This window comes from Panthera uncia (assembly GCF_023721935.1).
Source record: "Panthera uncia isolate 11264 chromosome C1 unlocalized genomic scaffold, Puncia_PCG_1.0 HiC_scaffold_4, whole genome shotgun sequence".
NCBI classification, from domain to species: domain Eukaryota; kingdom Metazoa; phylum Chordata; class Mammalia; order Carnivora; family Felidae; genus Panthera; species Panthera uncia.
Genome location: NW_026057585.1, coordinates 60,156,461 through 60,173,743, shown reverse-complemented (window position 1 = coordinate 60,173,743; position 17,283 = coordinate 60,156,461). Strand labels below are relative to the sequence as shown.

The window sequence follows — 17,283 nt, the reverse complement described above, 5'->3', positions numbered from 1 at the left end:
TGGCTATAATTCCTCCCAAATCCAATTTCTCACATTATATAGTGCAGATCTAACTTTGACAAGAAACCACGATTATTCCATATATAGTTTTTGGCGTTTGGTTCAATAACAAAGATTTGCATATGTAGGTTGAATTACTTCCGGTTCCATTTTGGGTCGACTGCTTATCTAAGCTCAATGTGCCCTGGGAAAGATTTTGCAGTTGCAAATGGCACCAACACATTGTGATCGTTTGGTCAGGCTTAATCTAAACTAAAAATAAGATGGAAAATTTTAATCAGGATTTTGTTGGTCACAACAGGAAGGATTAGAAAGGGGGGGGGGGGGGGGGGGGGGCAATGTCAAGCCACTCGTTTCCTGCTGGAGCAGATTGGCGTATAGAGGACCCAGGATACAGAATATCCAGACGGGGCTGGAATACAAACAGCTTGGAGATGAGGTTGATGAGCGAGAATGCGGACAGTTTGTGAATGGCCTTGAACACGGCCAAGATGAAGTTCGATTACAACAGCTGTTGAGGAAAGACCACCTTTTCCCAGGCCTCCCCCTCTCTGCCCACCAGTTTCCCGGCTCCTGAAAGGAATCATCAGGCTGGTCCGAGGCTACTCGTGGAGTGTGCTGCTCTTGGGTTGAGAGCTGTGCCTCAAAGGGCAGGCACGTACCTGTGTGTTCTGCTTCCTTCTGTAACCACGTGCCTCAGGTGCGAGGCTGCCACTGACCACCATTAGGAAGGGCCAGTGAACAGCAGTGCAGAACCCAGCCCATTCTGAGTCCCAGGTGGAGACACAATCCTAACATCCTCAAATTCTTACCCCTCTTCCTAACAAGTGCTTATTGTAGGACCTTGAGCAAGTTGCTTAAACTTACTCAGGGTCCATTTTCTCATGTGTAAAAAGAGAGAGTCGGTGAGAACTCACAAAAATAACTTCTAACACTGAGTGTTCACTGCAGTTCCAGCACTCTCCTAAGTGCCTTTCAGAAATGGACTCAACACTAGGAACAACCCAATCATGTAGGCACTATTAGGACTCTCTTTATCTGAGCATGAAATCAAAGCCCAGAGAGGTTAATAACTGGTTCGAGATTTCACAGTTCTGGGTAGACTTGAATCACAGGGACTCCACCTGTCAGTCAGGTAATCCACTCCCTGCCAGCCACACACACACACACACACACACACACACACACACCACCTAATTAACTAGCATAAGCATCTGATATATTTAGAACAAGTGGGCACCTTAATTGGGAAACCTGCAAACGTGCCAAACAAGAGGGCTAAGTGTAGAAGTGACACGATTAAATGTAAAGTTCAAAAATAGTAGTCTGTCACGCATATCCTCTCCCAAAGTTAGAACCGAATCACCCTCCCTAGGATGTGGGAAGTCAGACTAAAAAAGAGTAAATTCAGACCCTAGACTATAGAACAGGAAGGGCTTCCCCATGTCAGCTGCCCCAGCCCACTCTTATTGGGTTGAGATCCAGAGGGGAGGACTTGGACAGAACACTAAAGCAAGGTGGCCAAGCTCCCATCCCAGGGGTTCCTACCTACCTCCTAGCTCTGCCTCCCCCACCTCGGTGCTGCCTTCCTAGCATTTGGGAAAAGAGTAAAAAAAGTATAACCCAGCCAGGGCAATAAGCGTGTTCACGTGTAAGAGAGCCCAAAGGCACACCTCTCAACACCTGACCTCCACTGGACCTCTCAGATTTCTCTGGAAATAACAGACTCTCTTCATCCTGTGCAGTTCCCAGCAGACGTATCATTTGGCCTTTCCCTGGGAACAGCGGTACTTCAGGGACATCTACTTCTGACCGTCAAAATGAGAAAAACATTTGGATGTCTTTGGAGGGGACAGGGGACAGGACTTCAGTTCTTTTGATGGTTTTAACCCACTGCAAACTCAGCGGATGCCTCCTCTCCCTCTGAATTTTCCCCCTCTTCCCTTACCTAGCCATCTCTCCCAGTGCCTGGGTTTTGCAGACAGTCAACTCTGATCTGGATCATAGCTTTTCCACAGAATAGTTGCACAGCCACTGCGCAAGTCACTAAGCTACCTAATTATTATTCTGTGCTTCAGCTTCCAAATCTACAAAATGAGATAATTATTATCTTCCTCAAAGAGCTATACTCAAGGTTAAATGAAATCGCACAAAGGGCAATGCTTGTAAAATCTCTTTAAAAGATGCCCTCCCTTTTTTATGATAAGCTCGAGCAGCACGTCCCCTACATCAAAGTAGAGAAATAGAAAAACCCAAATGCTACCTTATATTTTCATGGCATGCATTAGTGTTTCTTGACATTGTTGCATTTGATTTGGTTTACTGATATGTGAGTGAAACTCCATTCCCCAAGTATTTACGAAAATTTAAGAGTACCTACCTCATTGTGTTGCTGTTGGGATTAAGCGAATTAATACATTCAAAGGTTTAGAAGAGTTATTTATTATTATTTACCAGTTATTATATGATCATGATGATTGAACACCATGTGCCTTGTTAGCTGCTAAGAACATGGAGATGAACAGACACAGATTTTGCCCTCTAGAAGGGCCCAGGCATCTTACTGACGTCCTTTAAAGACACACGAAAGGAAACTCAGAAAAGTCATTTACTCGCTAAGGTTGTGAGTGGATACATGACAGGGAAAGGACTCCAACCCAAACCCAAACATTCTCTCCCTCGGATGTCCATGTTCTCGCACCACAGTATCAGATAATGTTATTCGATTTCAGCTCTCCCCCAATGTGATCTTGACCTTTACTACCAACCATTTCCATGACTCCTGCCTCCAGATGCTGCTTGGGTTTCAAGTATGGAGATAAAGAGAAAGAGGGTTTAAAAAATTATATATATGTATAAAATGTATAATTATATAACATTATGTATTTTTATACAAACATATATAATTATATATAATTATGTGTTATAAAATGCATAATTTATAAATACATACTAGGTTTATATTATTATATTATTACTACAATATATACCTTTTTATACATTATGTATTTCTAAATATAAGTTATATATACATTATATATAATTATATAAATATAATTTTGTACATATATATATATACATACACACACACACACACACACACACACACATATATATATACATGAAAGAGAAAGTCTGTTGTTTACAAGGCACCTGTTGTTTACAAGGCACCGAACTAGAGATCCTTTTACTAGATACCTTCACAGGTCCCACTTATGATGAGTATTACTGCCCTAATTATTACGCTTAAAACCAATTCTTAGAAAAGACCATATATTTCCCAGGTAGCTGGTGGGTCCGGGACCCAGGCCCCTCTTGAGTCACAGCTCCTACTCAAACCCCCACATCATCTATAAGGATTTCGGATTTGCTCTGTCCAGCTCTTCACTGCACTCTTATGGAGCAGCTGTGAGGTGCCAGTCCTGTGCTAGGGATTCAGAGATGTGAACGACATTGTCTGGCCCTCAGAGAGAACAAAGACAAATAATGATAGAAGAGGAGAAAATAAAAGTGTGTTGTTCATCAGGAGTCCCGAAGGTGAGACCATTAGAATGGTGTCACACTCGCTTGTGACATGAGAAAAGACTATGTGGGGAAGGACATAAGAGGCACTCAGCAAGTGCCTGAGCAGATGGAACCTGGACAACCAAACAGAGAGGTCAGCATGTGGGAAGAAGTCCCTGTTCTACCAGCCACTCAAGTAACTTTTCCTCTAGGCATCTCAGTCCACACTATGTGTTGAGGACCTACTCTGTGCTTAGTACTATTTTTATAAGCATAAGTCCTAGTGCATCAAAGAACTCACCATCTGGTAAGAAATCAAACAAGCCAATGTAAAGACTACACTCCAATGAATCAAATATGTAAATGTGACCAGAGCACATAGGGGACTCGAGAGGTGCATTTGAAAAAGGAACTTTGTATGTCTCTCCCCTGCTCGGTCGGGTAATCCTTCCTATATACTCCTGGATGAAAGCTGAGGCAGGCCCCCCACTCCCTTGTTCACTCTTAGATAATTGAATGTTCAGTAGTCCTTTAAAATCCTTAAGTAAGGGATGCCTGGCTGGCTCAGTCGGACGAGCATGTGACTCTTGATCTTGGTGAGCCCCATGTTGGGTGTAAAGAATACTAAAAAAAAGAATAATAAATAAACTGGGTTTTACAAATCCTTAAGTAAAATCTCATTTCAGTAAAGTCAACGTAATAGGCAAAGCTTCCAACTTTGTAGAACATGAATATTTTCTCCTCCTCTGTCTCTGGTTTACTGCAGTCCAGGGGACTGTACCCTTTCATATCCCAGCTCCTCCTCCCATAACTCTGCTACCTCTGGTCTGCAGACACATCCTGGGGTTGGACTGGTAGAGGAACAAAGAGAGAAGAGAACATGGTAAAGGGCAGCACCGGAGAACTTCCACCTCACAAGTATTGTCATAAACCAGCGCTCACTTTCTGCTCCTGGTGCCTCATTAAAGACGATTAAAGCTGGGGGCCGCCTGGGTGGTTCAGTTGGCTAAGCATCTGACTCTTGATTTTGGCTCAGATCATGATCTCACAGTTCGTGGATTCGAGCCCCTTGTCGGGCTCTGCGTGGACAGCGTGGAGCCTGCTTGGGATTCTCCCTCTCCCTCCCTCTCTGCCCCTCCCCTGCTTGCTCTTTTTCTCTCCCTCAAAATAAATAAATTTTAAAAAACAATTAAAAAAAAAAGATGATTAAAGCTGGGAGAAGAACTGGGATTTGCAACCTTTTTTTAGACCCTCACTGGGAGCACTAGGTGACCCTTGTGATAGGTTCCCCTCAGCTGGCTGTCCCCTTCCCACACCCCGTCCCCTTGTTCCAGCAATCCGGTTCATGCGGACTCCCTAATTAGTTCTCCCTCCCTAGTAGGTGGTTTGCGTAGAACTTTGCGTGGCTCCAGGCCTGCATTCTCTCCCACGTGGTCTGTATATATTCTTCCAGAAATACCCAGCAGCTCTGACCTGACAGAATCTGAGAGGCAGGCCAATCCAGGGCCACCAGCCCTCCTCTCCATGGCCATGGCCACGAGCGGCTAGCTATCCCAGGCAGGAGGCAGAGCCAGCCCCCTCTGTCACTGTCACTTCAGAGGACTCTTACCAATCACTCCAGATGGCCCCACAGAAGCCCTCACACTGGTTTTGAAGGAAGGGTGATGTGCCCTGCCCCAACCCTACCCCTGTGGGACTGGGATTCAGGGCACCCCTCACACCAAAGACATTTTCCTCACAAATCCTCTTTTAGCCTGCAATCTTCATCTCCAATCTTCTATGTCCCCAGTGTGATGCAGGATCCAAGAGCCAAAGAACTGATTGAGGGCTGTCTCCTTTGGAAACTCCACACTTGATGAATGCAGCCTTTAACGTGTCTTGGTGCCATGGCCCATTTCCACCTGAACACCCTCTCCTATAAACAAGGCACACGTGCCCCCACTTTTCACGTTAGGCAGCACCCCGTGTGGCAATCATGTTCCAAGTCGGCGCTCACGTGGGCTCGTTCCTCTGAAAACAATTCTTTCTGGCTCCAGTCCCACCTCCTCAGGTTGTCTCTCCCAACGGTCTCAGCAGTCGGTGACATTCCGCCCCACTACTCTCCTGAATCCCGCGAGGTGGCACCAAATCTCCCTTGCGTGTAACAGGCCCTGCGTGATTAATTTTTGATCGGTCGACTTGAAGACACTGTTGACTGCAGCCGTATGGCATTAGCTGCTCCCACTGTATCCACTGCCCATCTTCCTGGAAGATGCTCATTCAGCATCCATTCATGCATGGAGCAGTGGAGACCACATACCCTGCACCATAGCTATTTTGCCCTTATTCCTCTGCTGCAAATAGAGGGAATTAATCTGTCTTAAACCTCGATATGTCAGGTACCGACCATTTCACTTACTTCCCAAAATAACCCTCAGGAATATGTATCACTTTACCATTCTTCCAGATAGGAAAACTCAGATTCAAGTAGGTTAAGTAACCCGCCTGAAGACACACAGTATCTAAACGGTGGAGTTAAGTTTAAGTACCTTTGACTCCAAAACCCATGGGCCATAATGAAAGGAGAAGTCAGTCACAAGACAGGAGATGTGGGGTTCATCCCAACTCTGTCATTAATTTGACTGTGGGTTTGGATCATTTCCATCTCCTGTCTGAGCCTGAGTCTCCTTATCTGTAGGTGAAGGAGCCAGATACAGTGACCACTCCTGCCCTTCCAACTTGCAGAGCTCTGAGCTACTGAAAGGTGCTTATGTTAGTCACATTGGCTGGCACAGATGTTTTAATTCAGAATTTCCCTTGTGGTAATCAATCTCATCTTGTTATTTCCTGCCTGCACTACTAACCTCCTTCATTTGGGATCATTTGTATTGCTTTTTTGTGTTACTCATGTTTACAGAGGGCCTGATTTAGCATCATCTGCAAATTTCATCAAAGGGCGTCTCTTCACCACCTAGGGAAACTTAATGGGCCAAGTGAAATACCAATGGCAGGGCTTGCGTCCTCATCACTTTCTTCCTCCTTACGTGTTTCTCTAAATAACGGCCCTCCAAGTGGGTTAGCGCTATTCCGAAAACCTGTAGCTTTGGGTCGGCTGGACTTGGGCAGAAAGCTTGTGAATTACTTAACCTTTACCTAACCTTTCTGGACTTCAGTTCCTTCATCTAGGAAACAGGAATCATTACACCCACCTCAAAGGGCTGTTTGAAGTATTAGAATTAAGGGTGGAATACAGAACGGTCCAATCCAGGGCGCAGAACAAGTTACTCCCCTCCCATCTTCCCCATCACTAAGGTTTTGAGTATGGCCATCCAGAAAACAGCTTTCGAAAGAGGTTCTCTCTTTATCTGAATAGCATTATGGGAAGTTTTCCTGCAATGCCATATAATATTGCCTATATGTCTCTTAACACCTCTTAGACCTATAATGCGTACCGCTGGCCTACAAATAAAGAAGGAAAACAAAATCTCAGGTCTCCCTGATGGGGAGTGACCATGGAAAGGTTTTTTAATCTTGCTAAGCCTCTTTTTATTAGTCTTCTCTAAGTTTCTACAGTTTTCCATGGCTGTGAGGATTAAATGGAATACTGCAGGTATAACACTGGGCCACAGCAGGTAGTTCATACGGCACACCAGATATATTTGAATGTCCTCTGCTATTTACTAACTTGAAGGCCCCTTTGAGTCTGATTTCAATATCTACCAAAAGGGGATTGTGATTCTTATGTTTAATGTGGTTGCACAGGTGCATGCAGTACCGCTGGTGGGTATGCCCAACACCCAGAAAGTGCTCGTATCTGGTAAGACTTCTTTCCCCACTTTTCCCAAATGCTTCTGAATTGTGTTGTCATGGTTAAGAAGAGCTAAAGAGTATGTTAAAGAGAGAGAGAGAGAATGAGGTAGAGATGCACAAAGGCCAAACAAGTGACATGTATCCTTCTTTTGGAGGGTTCCTAAGAGTTAAACTTGGGGCGGGGTTCAAATATCAAGATGGTTCTGCATAGACAAAAACCTTACGAGGCGATCACATTTGGTTCATATCAAAATCACTCAGATCCAAAGATGCATTCCAAGCAGTTGACATCCATTTCAGTTGGATGCTAATTCCATTTTAAAAATTAATCCAAACTTGACAAGAAGCTGATCTCATGTAGCTCATCAGGACATCCCACTCCCATTCGGTTTCCTGGGAAGGAAACGGGGAGCCTGGCTGTCAAAGCCAGAGCTGAAGACACGCCTTTCCCTCATTTCAGCTGAAATACTCATTTCAGAAAGGACTGAAACAGCCGGGTTGAGTCTCATAAATCACTGCTGCCACGGCCTTGTTGCCTTTCAGTTGAGATTTACCCAAAAACAAAGCACTCATGTCCTTTCCTGCAATCACTGGATCCGAGAGCCCCAGCGCCAGAAGCGCCTCCGAAAGCTTGCCTCTTCCCTCCCCATCAACCCCTCACATCTAATAGTCACCAAAGTCCACCATCCTGTCCTCCTGCCGTTTCCCAAACCCATCTCTCCAACTTTACTCCAGCTTTTGCTCCCTTGGTCGACACTTCTCACTTAGACTACTGCAGTCAAGTCCCAAATCTTCTGGACTCTGCTCGTCCATCCTCTATACTGCAGTCAACATCTTTACGATACGCCAACGTGACCATACTACCCCTTGTTTACAAGCTCCCAGTGGCTCCCTTCGGGATCGAGTATAAAATGCTCACCTTCACTGTGGACAACGGGCATGTTCTGGCCCCCATCTATCTCTTCAGATCCCTCCTCTGCCACTGCCCCCCCCCCTTACACTTTGTACCCCAGCCATAATTCACTTTGAACGACTGTTTTGCTCCTGGAATGCCTTAATACACCTGAAACTACCTGAGAGCCCTATGTGCTCTTCACAACTACATAAATATAATCTCCTTCTGAAGGCCTTTCTTGACTTCTCTCCACCCCCAAGCACAGTTATCTGCTCTCCTGTCCGTGGCCCCACACACTTGGCATCCACTCTGTTTACACTGTTTTAGAATTATCAGTGCACATGTCTGTTGTCCCCACTATGCTTTGAATCCCTCGAACGCTAAAGCCATGCAGTAGTACCTTGGATTCCCATGTTCACAGAGTAGGTGTATATGCATTCACAGTCTATAAATATTCAGACTCCCTACCATGTGCGTAACTAGGAATCTGGAGATGAACAGATAGGCTGTACTCAAAGCCCCTACAGCCTGGAGGCACAGCCAATATACGGAGGCAAATAATAACACAATGTGACATGTGACTCTAGAGTCCCAAGGAGAGGCCCTAAATAATCTCAGTTGGGAGAGAGGGGCAAAAAACACTTCCAAGAGGAGATTATATAAGTTATTTCCTTTATGAATTGCATTTGGACTTTTAGAATTTCAGGTCTACGGTTCAAGATGTCAGACTGGACATGGCTCCCAGACAAGACCCCTTTGAACAGCTAACAAAGATGTACAAAATAGAATACATAAATCCTTGGAAGTACTGATTAACAAACAAAACAAAACAAAACAAGCAGGTACAATCCACACACAAATCTCTGAAGGGTAGAAAGCAAATGGAATTACTAAGGCATAAGCTAGAGCACAAGAGGTCTGTGGCAGACACAGACAGAAGACTGGAGTGAGTGTGTGACCCAGTGTAACCTAGTAGAGCCCTAGAAAGGCTTTAGAACAGAAGTGAGCAGGCCTGGGGAACCAGAGAGGGCTATGGGATGGCCATGATGAAAGAATCAAGACTACCCTGGGAAGGGCCAACAGTCTGCATGAGGGCTGGGGATGAGGGCAGGGAAGAGTTCAGGGTAAATCTACAAGCCCATCTTGAACTGAAGAAAAAGAAGAAAGATGTTCCACCCAAGTCAGAAATGTGCTGCGGTGCTCAAACCCCACAGCGCACTCCCTTTCACCACAGAAATTGTGGGAGCTCAAGCAACCTGCTCTGCTCCCCACCATGCCCAATAAGGACCAGCCTGCCATTCAAGGGGACCTGCTCATCTATGCAGAGCTTTTTGGATAAATGGACCACGATCACTAAGGGAAACCGTGCCATCCAGCTGCCTATGCTGTCAGGCAAGAGAGTCACAAATAAAAGTAAGCCAACTGAGGGCGCCAGGACGGCTCAGTTGGTTAAGCGTCCGATTCTTGATTTAGGTTTAGATCATGATCCCAGGGTCATGAGATTGAGCCCCACATCAGGCTCAGCACTGGGCACAAAGCCTGCTTGGGCTTCTCTCTCTCTCTCTCCCCTCTCTCTCTCTCTCTCCCTTTGCCCCTCTCCGACCCCCCACACACACTCTCTGTCCCCCCGCCTCTAAAAATAATAATTAAAAAAATGTAAGCCACCTAGGTCAACATTTGAGGAAAACTGATGAGAAAGAGAAATCCCAAGACTGAAAAAATGCACAGAGTGGATCCTGGAGGCAACAGACATAAGCAAGAAACAGAAGAGAATTTTCAAAGCACATTTCATCAGAAAGCTCACAGGAATTTGAAAAGTTAGTGCCGCCATGAGAAACAGGCAGTGAAGTGTCATTGGAAATGTGAACTATGTTCATCAACATGCCAAAAATTTAGCAGTGTGGCCAAATAATAGGTTGGTAACGGCTAGAGACCAAATGAGTCTTCTGGGAGATGAAGTCAAGGCAATCCCATGATACAGGTACCAGAAGACAAGGAGGAGGGAAATACAAGAAAATTACAAGTTAAACTAAATGGAGAACGGGTCCAGAAGACTCAGAATTCCTCTAAGGGGATGTTAGTGAAAGCCACGGAGTGGTGCCGATATTGAAGAAAAAAAATAGAAAAAAAAAAAAAAAGAAATAAAGAAAGAAAACATACTCCTTGTCCTTAAAAAGAGATTTGAGTCTTAGGTTGAAAGGATCAGCATGATAGATATAAACAAAGCAAACAACAAAAATGAAAATGCACTCTCAGTCATGATTTGATGAAATTTCAAGCAAGAGACTTCTAAAAGATGCCAGGGGATCTGGCAGTAAATGCACCTGAAAAGGACAAAGGATCAGACTGCATACAGATCTTGTGTCAATAGTTATTGGCCCCAGAGGACATGGAGGAGTGTCTATGAAGTTATGAGAGAACATGCTTTTGAATCTAGAACTTTATAAGCAGTGTGAAACTAATTTGAGAATTTCCAAAATGTTGGGGGGAGGGAATCCAAAAGATTATATACCAGGCAAAGAATGACTCTCCCCACAATTAGGTGTCCACATCCTAATTCCGGAAACCTATGACTATGTCACCCCACACGGACTTGCAGATATAAACAAATTAAGGACCCTGACAGGGGTCACTGCAAGTGGGAAACCTTTTCCTTCGTGGTCAGAGAGAGATGTGACTGGAGAAGAATGGTCAGAGAGATGTCACAATGCTGGCTTTGAAGACGGAGGAATGCAGCCCAGGGCCAAAGGATGCAAGAAACATCTAGAATCCAGAAGAGGCAAGGAAACAGATTTTCCCTGAGTGTCTCCAAAAATGAATCCAGCTCTGCCAATATTTTGATTTTAGCCTAGTGAGACCTATGTCAGACATCTAACCTACAGAAGTGTTAAGATAATAAATGTGTGTTGTTTTAAGTCACTAAGTTTGCAGTGATGTGTTACAGCAGCAACAGGAAACTGTACAGTTCCCTCCCACACTCCTCTTCTGAAAACAATTACTTGGGAATATACTATAGCAGAATGAAAAAGGAAGCTAAGAAATATAAACAAATATGATGCAAGAAACAGTGGAACTAATCCAGAAGTAAAATGTACAAGGTGGATTTACAGCTGTGCAATAAATCCAGCAAGCATTTTATCAAAATTAGACAAGAAAGCCAGAAGGCTCTGCGAAAAAAATATCTTAAGGAGAGAGTGAACTCCACAGCAAAATCACAGACGAAGAGGCCCAACGACCTCAAATATGTGATAACTACATTTGCATATTCTACAAATTTTTTTTAAAAGATGCCCTAGGAACTTTGGGAAAAATCAAAAGTTGTACAGAAGTCATGATCCAAATACACACAAATTAAATAACCGAAAGAGAGTAAGAAAAGATCTATTTACCCAATAGGACAGGAATATTTCTTTTCATGCACCATAGCTTAGAATTACCATTTCTTCTCCATGGGCTCAATAACACTTCTATATTCTATATCAACTACTATTTACCCAATTACAATACTTGAGATGCTTTTGGCGGGGGTGATTAGAATTAACCTACAGACAAAGCAGGTGAGATTTAGTTATAATTATAGTACCAAACACAATCGGTATCAACACTGACAGGATGAAAATAATGTTGGCCATCAGGAGTTAGGGCAGGGGGGAGGTGAGGGGGCAGAAAGTATAGGTCCAATAGTGTCCTCCTGTTACATGATGGGAAGTCAGGAGTACTATCTAAATGACTGATAAAATAAAAGTTTAAGGATGGATAGATTTTTTTAAGCAAAATACAGTTGGCATCCCGTATTAAATTAGTCTCAGGTATACAACATAGTGATTCAACAATTATATACATTACAAAACGCTCTCCAAGATAAGTGTAGCTACGGTCACCATACAAAGTTTTTACTATACTATTGACTGTATTCCCTATGCTGTACTTTTCATCCTCATGACTTATCTATTTTATAACTGGAAGTTTGTACCTCTTAATCCCCTTCACCTATTTCACCTACCCACCCTCACCCCCACCTCTGACAACCCCCAGCTTGTATGTATAATTGTATATACATAAGTATATATATTTTTAACTCATAACCATTCATTTAACGAACATTCATTGAGTGACTCCGCTAGTCACCTTCCTGTGCATGAGGAATCTAACAGCGAACAAAATAGATAAAACCCTTTTTATCACAGAGTTTACATTCTAGTGAGGAGAGATAGATTATAAATAAATGCATGACTTATCTAGTGAGTTAGATGGCGATCAATGCTGCAAAGCAGGAGTCAGTGAACTTTTTCTGTCAAAAGTCAGATACAGAGTAAATATTTTAGGTTTGCAGGCCAGAAGTTCTCTGTTACAAATACTTTGTCATTATAGCAGGAAAGCAGCTGTAAGCAATACATAAATAAATGTATGTGGCTTTGTTCCAATAAAACTTTATTTATAATAGTAAGCAGTGGGCCGGATTTGATCCATGGCCTAGAGGCCATACTTTGTATATCTTTTCTATACAGAAAAAGCAAAGAGGGACAGGCGCTAGGGAAAGGCATAGACAGATGGGCTGCCATTTGAAATACAGAGAGGAGAGAAAGTCTCCGGAGAAATGATACTCGGGAAATTATCTGAAGGACGGAAGAGAGTGAGCCTTACAAATACCTGGGGAGTGTTCTAGACAGAAGGAACTGCAAGTACAAAGAAGGAGGTGGGAGCATGCAACCTAGAGACCAGAGACCCTGAGGCTGGGAACAAGAGGAGGGAAGTGGAGTATAAGACACAGGCCCCAGAAGCGAGGGAGGATGAGTATGTGGGTTGTGGGGACGATCCTGCAGTAAAAGTGTAGTCGTCAGCCAGCAGGACTCATTACCCAGGATCAGAATCTGCATTTTTTTTTATTTTTAAATTTTTTTTTTAACGTTTATTTATTTTTTGAGACAGAGAGAGACAGAGCATGAATGGGGGAGGGGCAGAGAGAAAGGGAGACACAGAATCGGAAGCAGGCTCCAGGCTCTGAGCCATCAGCCCAGCGCCCGACAAGGGGCTCGAACTCATGGATCCGCGAGATCGTGACCTGAGTTGAAGTCGGACGCTTAACCGACTGAGCCACCCAGGCACCCCCAGAATCTGCACTTTAACAAGACCCACAGGTGAACCCTATGCACCTTAAAGTTTGAAAAGCACCCTATGGAGCCTCCTTGGCCATCTTAAGGACTCTGGCCTTTATTCTGAATAAGAATCAACCACTGGCTTGGGGCGCCTGGGTGGCTCAGTCGGTTAAGCGGCCGACTTCGGCTCAGGTCATGATCTCACGGTCCGTGAGTTCGAGCCCCGTGTCGGGCTCTGTGCTGACAGCTCAGAGCCTGGAGCCTGTTTCAGATTCTGTGTCTCCCTCTCTCTGACCCTCCCCCGTTCATGCTCTCTCTCGGTCTCAAAAATAAATAAACGTAAAAAAAAAAAAGAATCAACCACTGGCTGAACAGAGGAGTAACCTGATCTGATACCCACGTTAAAAGAACTTCTCTGACTAGTATTTTGTGCTTACACTACAGGAGAGCAGGGGAGGAAGCAGGGAGACAAGTTAGAATATCTCAATAATTCAAGTGAGAGACAACCATGAGTTGGACAAGGGGAGGTAATGAGAAGTGGCTGGGGTCTGGGTATAGTTTGAGGTAAAGTCAATAGGATTTTCCATCATTTGGGGCTTGAGGCATGAGGGGGTCACAAAGGAGTGAGGAAAGGGAGATGACTGTAAGATTTGAGCACTTAGCAACTGTAAAGACGAATCTGGCATTTACTGAGTGGGGAAGACTAGGCAGGGGAGTGGGTTGGAGGGGGCAGGGAGGGGTGGGGCTCAAGACCATGGGTTTCACAGGAGAGAATTTCAAGTTTGAGATGTCTGTTAGACACCCAGGTGGAGATCTCAAGCAAGCAGTTGGATGTACGAGTCTGGGGTTCAGTAGAGAAGGGCCACTTACTTGAAATGTTAAAAATCACTTCAAGAACTAAAACTGATAGCATGAGAGATGCAGAGCGAGAAGGGATTCTGGAAGTAGACCAATGACCTAAACCTTTCACTGCAGGAATCAACAAATACTATTGAAGTTTGAGAGATTAAATAACACCATACAAGCATTTGAGTTAAGAGTTATAGTAGTGCCCGGCCTGAAATAAAAAACAGTCGAAAAGAGCTCGTTTACATTAAGGGAAATGAGCCAGTCACAAAAAGACAAACCCTGCCTGACTCCCCCTACCCAGAGCAGACAAATGCATAGAGACCGGAAGTAAAGGGCTGTGGCCAGAGGCGGAGGGAGGGGGAATGAGGAGTTACTGTTTCATGGGTACAGAGTTTCAGTAGGGGGAAGATGAAAAACGTTGTAGAGACAGGAGAGGGTGATGGCTGCACATCCACGGGAGTGTACTTCATGCCACGGAACTGTACATTTAAAAATGGTTACAATGTGGGCCACCTGGGTGGCTCAGCCGGTTAAATGTCTGACTTTGGCCCCGGTCACGGTCGTGCAAGTTTGTGGATTTGAGCCCCATATCCGGGTGTCTGCTGTGAATGGGGAGCCTGCTTCAGATCCTCTGTCTCCCTCTCTCCCTGCCCCTCCCCACTTTCTCTCCCTCTCCCTCTCTCTCTCTCTCAAGTTTAAATAAAAATTTCTTAAAAATGGTTAAAATGGTAAATCTTCTGAGCATTTTACCACAACACATTTTTTTAAATTTTTATAAACTCACAGAGCGAGCACACACAAAAAGAAATAAATCGTTACCTCGCGGGATGGGAGACAAGGACAGAGCAGGGAAAGGAGATTTCTGCTTTGTGTTTTGCACTTTTCTGAGCTGTTTGGATTCTTTAGCCAGATGCACACATTATTTTCATACTTAAAAAGAAAACATTTTAAAAGAATGAGGATGCAGAGGGAGAATTTCAACCCGTGTTTCTGCTTGACTTGCAACTCAATTTCTCAACACACTATTTTATAGAAGCTGATTTCCAAGAAGCCTTCAAAGCCCCTTTTTATTATTATTATTACTAGAAGCCATTCCCTTGGAAGCAGACACTTGTGATTTTCCGATGGAGCTCACATTCAAAGCCTCGGAGGGTAAGCGCACTTGGAAACCTACTCAGCACAGCCGCCTGCCTTTGAACTGCCATGTTTTCCAGGGCCCTTCACGCATCCAGTTGGCTTCCCATCCAACACATCCATTAGGCAGCCAGTATTTACTGAGTCGCCCATGGGGGTGGCCAGAATCTGCTGGAGCATGCCCATGATAGAAAGCCTCCCACCAGCAAAGCAAGATCTCCAGAAATTCCCATACTACAGCTGCTCATCGCCCAGGCTCCGACCAACAGACTATATGATGTCAATTTGAAGGTCTCTAATACATCCTTCTCATCTTACAGAATTTACCAGAAATTTTAATTTTTTTTTAATTTTTTTTAATGTTTATTCACTTTTGAGAGACAGAGAGAGACAGAGCATGAGCAGGGGAGGGGCACTGAGAGAGGGAGACACAGAATCTGAAACAGGCTCCGGGCTCTGAGCTGTCAGCACAGAGTCCAGTGCGGGGCTCGAACCCACAAACTGTGAGATCATGACCTGAGCTGAAGTCAGATGCGTAACCAACTGAGCCGCCCGGGTGCCCCCAGAATTTACCAGAAATTTTAGATTCCAGTCACAGGATTCCAGCAATCCAGAGTTAGAAGAGACTTCAGAAATCATACAGTAAAAACCGTTCCTCTTATCAAGGAAGAAATGAGGCTTAAAGACGTGCAATCACACACAACGAGTTAGAAGCAGCAGCCAGACCCAAAAGTAGGTATGGCTATCAGGAAACATGCCATGCTCTAGGTAAGTCTGAAAGGGTCTCCCAGAATGATAGATCCTGTCCTGTGGGGTTAGGTTGAGAAACAGGTGGTGATTAGGGGACTAGGAAGAAGGGAGGAAGTAGGGAAGGAATACATACATGTAGGTGAAGCTACCTTGGCAGGGAGTAATAGCATGATGAGTAAGCCAGAACTCTCTGGACTGTGAAGTCATTCAAATGATGCATGGTTTCTCCGTTGATTGACTCTTTTATTCAATGTACGTGCCAGACATTGCTCTATGTGCTATGGACGTAGATGTGGTACTGCCCTCAAGAGACAGTCCAGCAGGCCGGCTGGTTACCATGGCCACCAACAGAGACAGTTGCAACACATTGTGATGAGCATGGAATAGAGCAGTATTTCCTAAACTTTTTTGGCCATAAGAATTCCCATCCCAGGGGCACACGGGTGGCTCAGTCAGTTATGCATCTGACTCTTGATTTCGGCTCAGGTCACGATCTCATGATTCATGGGATCAAGCTCTGCATCGGGCTCTAAGCTGATGGCACAGAGCTTGCTTAGGATTCTCTCTCTCCCTCTCTCTCTGCCCCTCTCCCACTCACAGGCACATGTTTTCTCTCTCTCTCTCTCTCTCTCTCTCAAATAAATTAATAAACTTAAAAAAAAAAAAAAGAATTGCCCATCCCAGATTTACTAAGTTTGATTATTCAGGGGCTGATAATCTGCATTTTTACTAAAAGTCCCTCCCCGTGCCCCGCAGACCCCAGTAATTCTTATGATCAGTCAGTCTGGCTTTGGAAACATTCAGAGCTGGATTCTAATTCTGACTCAGGCCAATGATGTTACCTGCCTGATGAAATTACCTATCGGGACATTCACCTCTCACCTGCTTCCAAGTTCCTAAGACTGCCTTTTCCAGCTGTCAAGATACAGTCCATCTTATATTGTTGTACAGGTTGTGTACTGCAAAAAGATACCAGTCAAGGGGCGCCTGGGTGGCTCAGTCAGTTAAGCGTCCGACTTCGGCTCAGGTCACGATCTCGCGGTCCGTGATTTCGGGCCCCGCGTCGGGCTCTGGGCTGATGGCTCAGAGCCTGGAGCCTGCTTCCGATTCTGTGTCTCCCTCTCTCTCTGCCCCTCCCCCATTCATGCTCTGTCTCTCTCTGTCTCAAAAATAAATAAAAACGTTAAAAAAAAAAAATTTTTTTAAAAAAAGATACCAGTCAAAAGATTGAATGTTTGCTGAGATCCCACCTTGTACTAATTCCTC

General features: G+C 44.5%; 1 long non-coding RNA gene across 1 annotated transcript; it reads right to left on the bottom strand.

Moving 5' to 3' along the window:
* Positions 1–2,590: 2,590 nt before the first annotated feature.
* LOC125912560 (uncharacterized) lies at positions 2,591–16,369 on the bottom strand. Its single transcript, XR_007454778.1, has 5 exons — positions 16,151–16,369; positions 14,953–15,063; positions 12,423–12,479; positions 5,547–5,654; positions 2,591–2,795 (listed from the first exon to the last, which is right to left on the bottom strand). It is a non-coding gene; the product is annotated as an uncharacterized LOC125912560 (long non-coding RNA).
* Between the last annotated feature and the right edge of the window lie 914 nt (positions 16,370–17,283).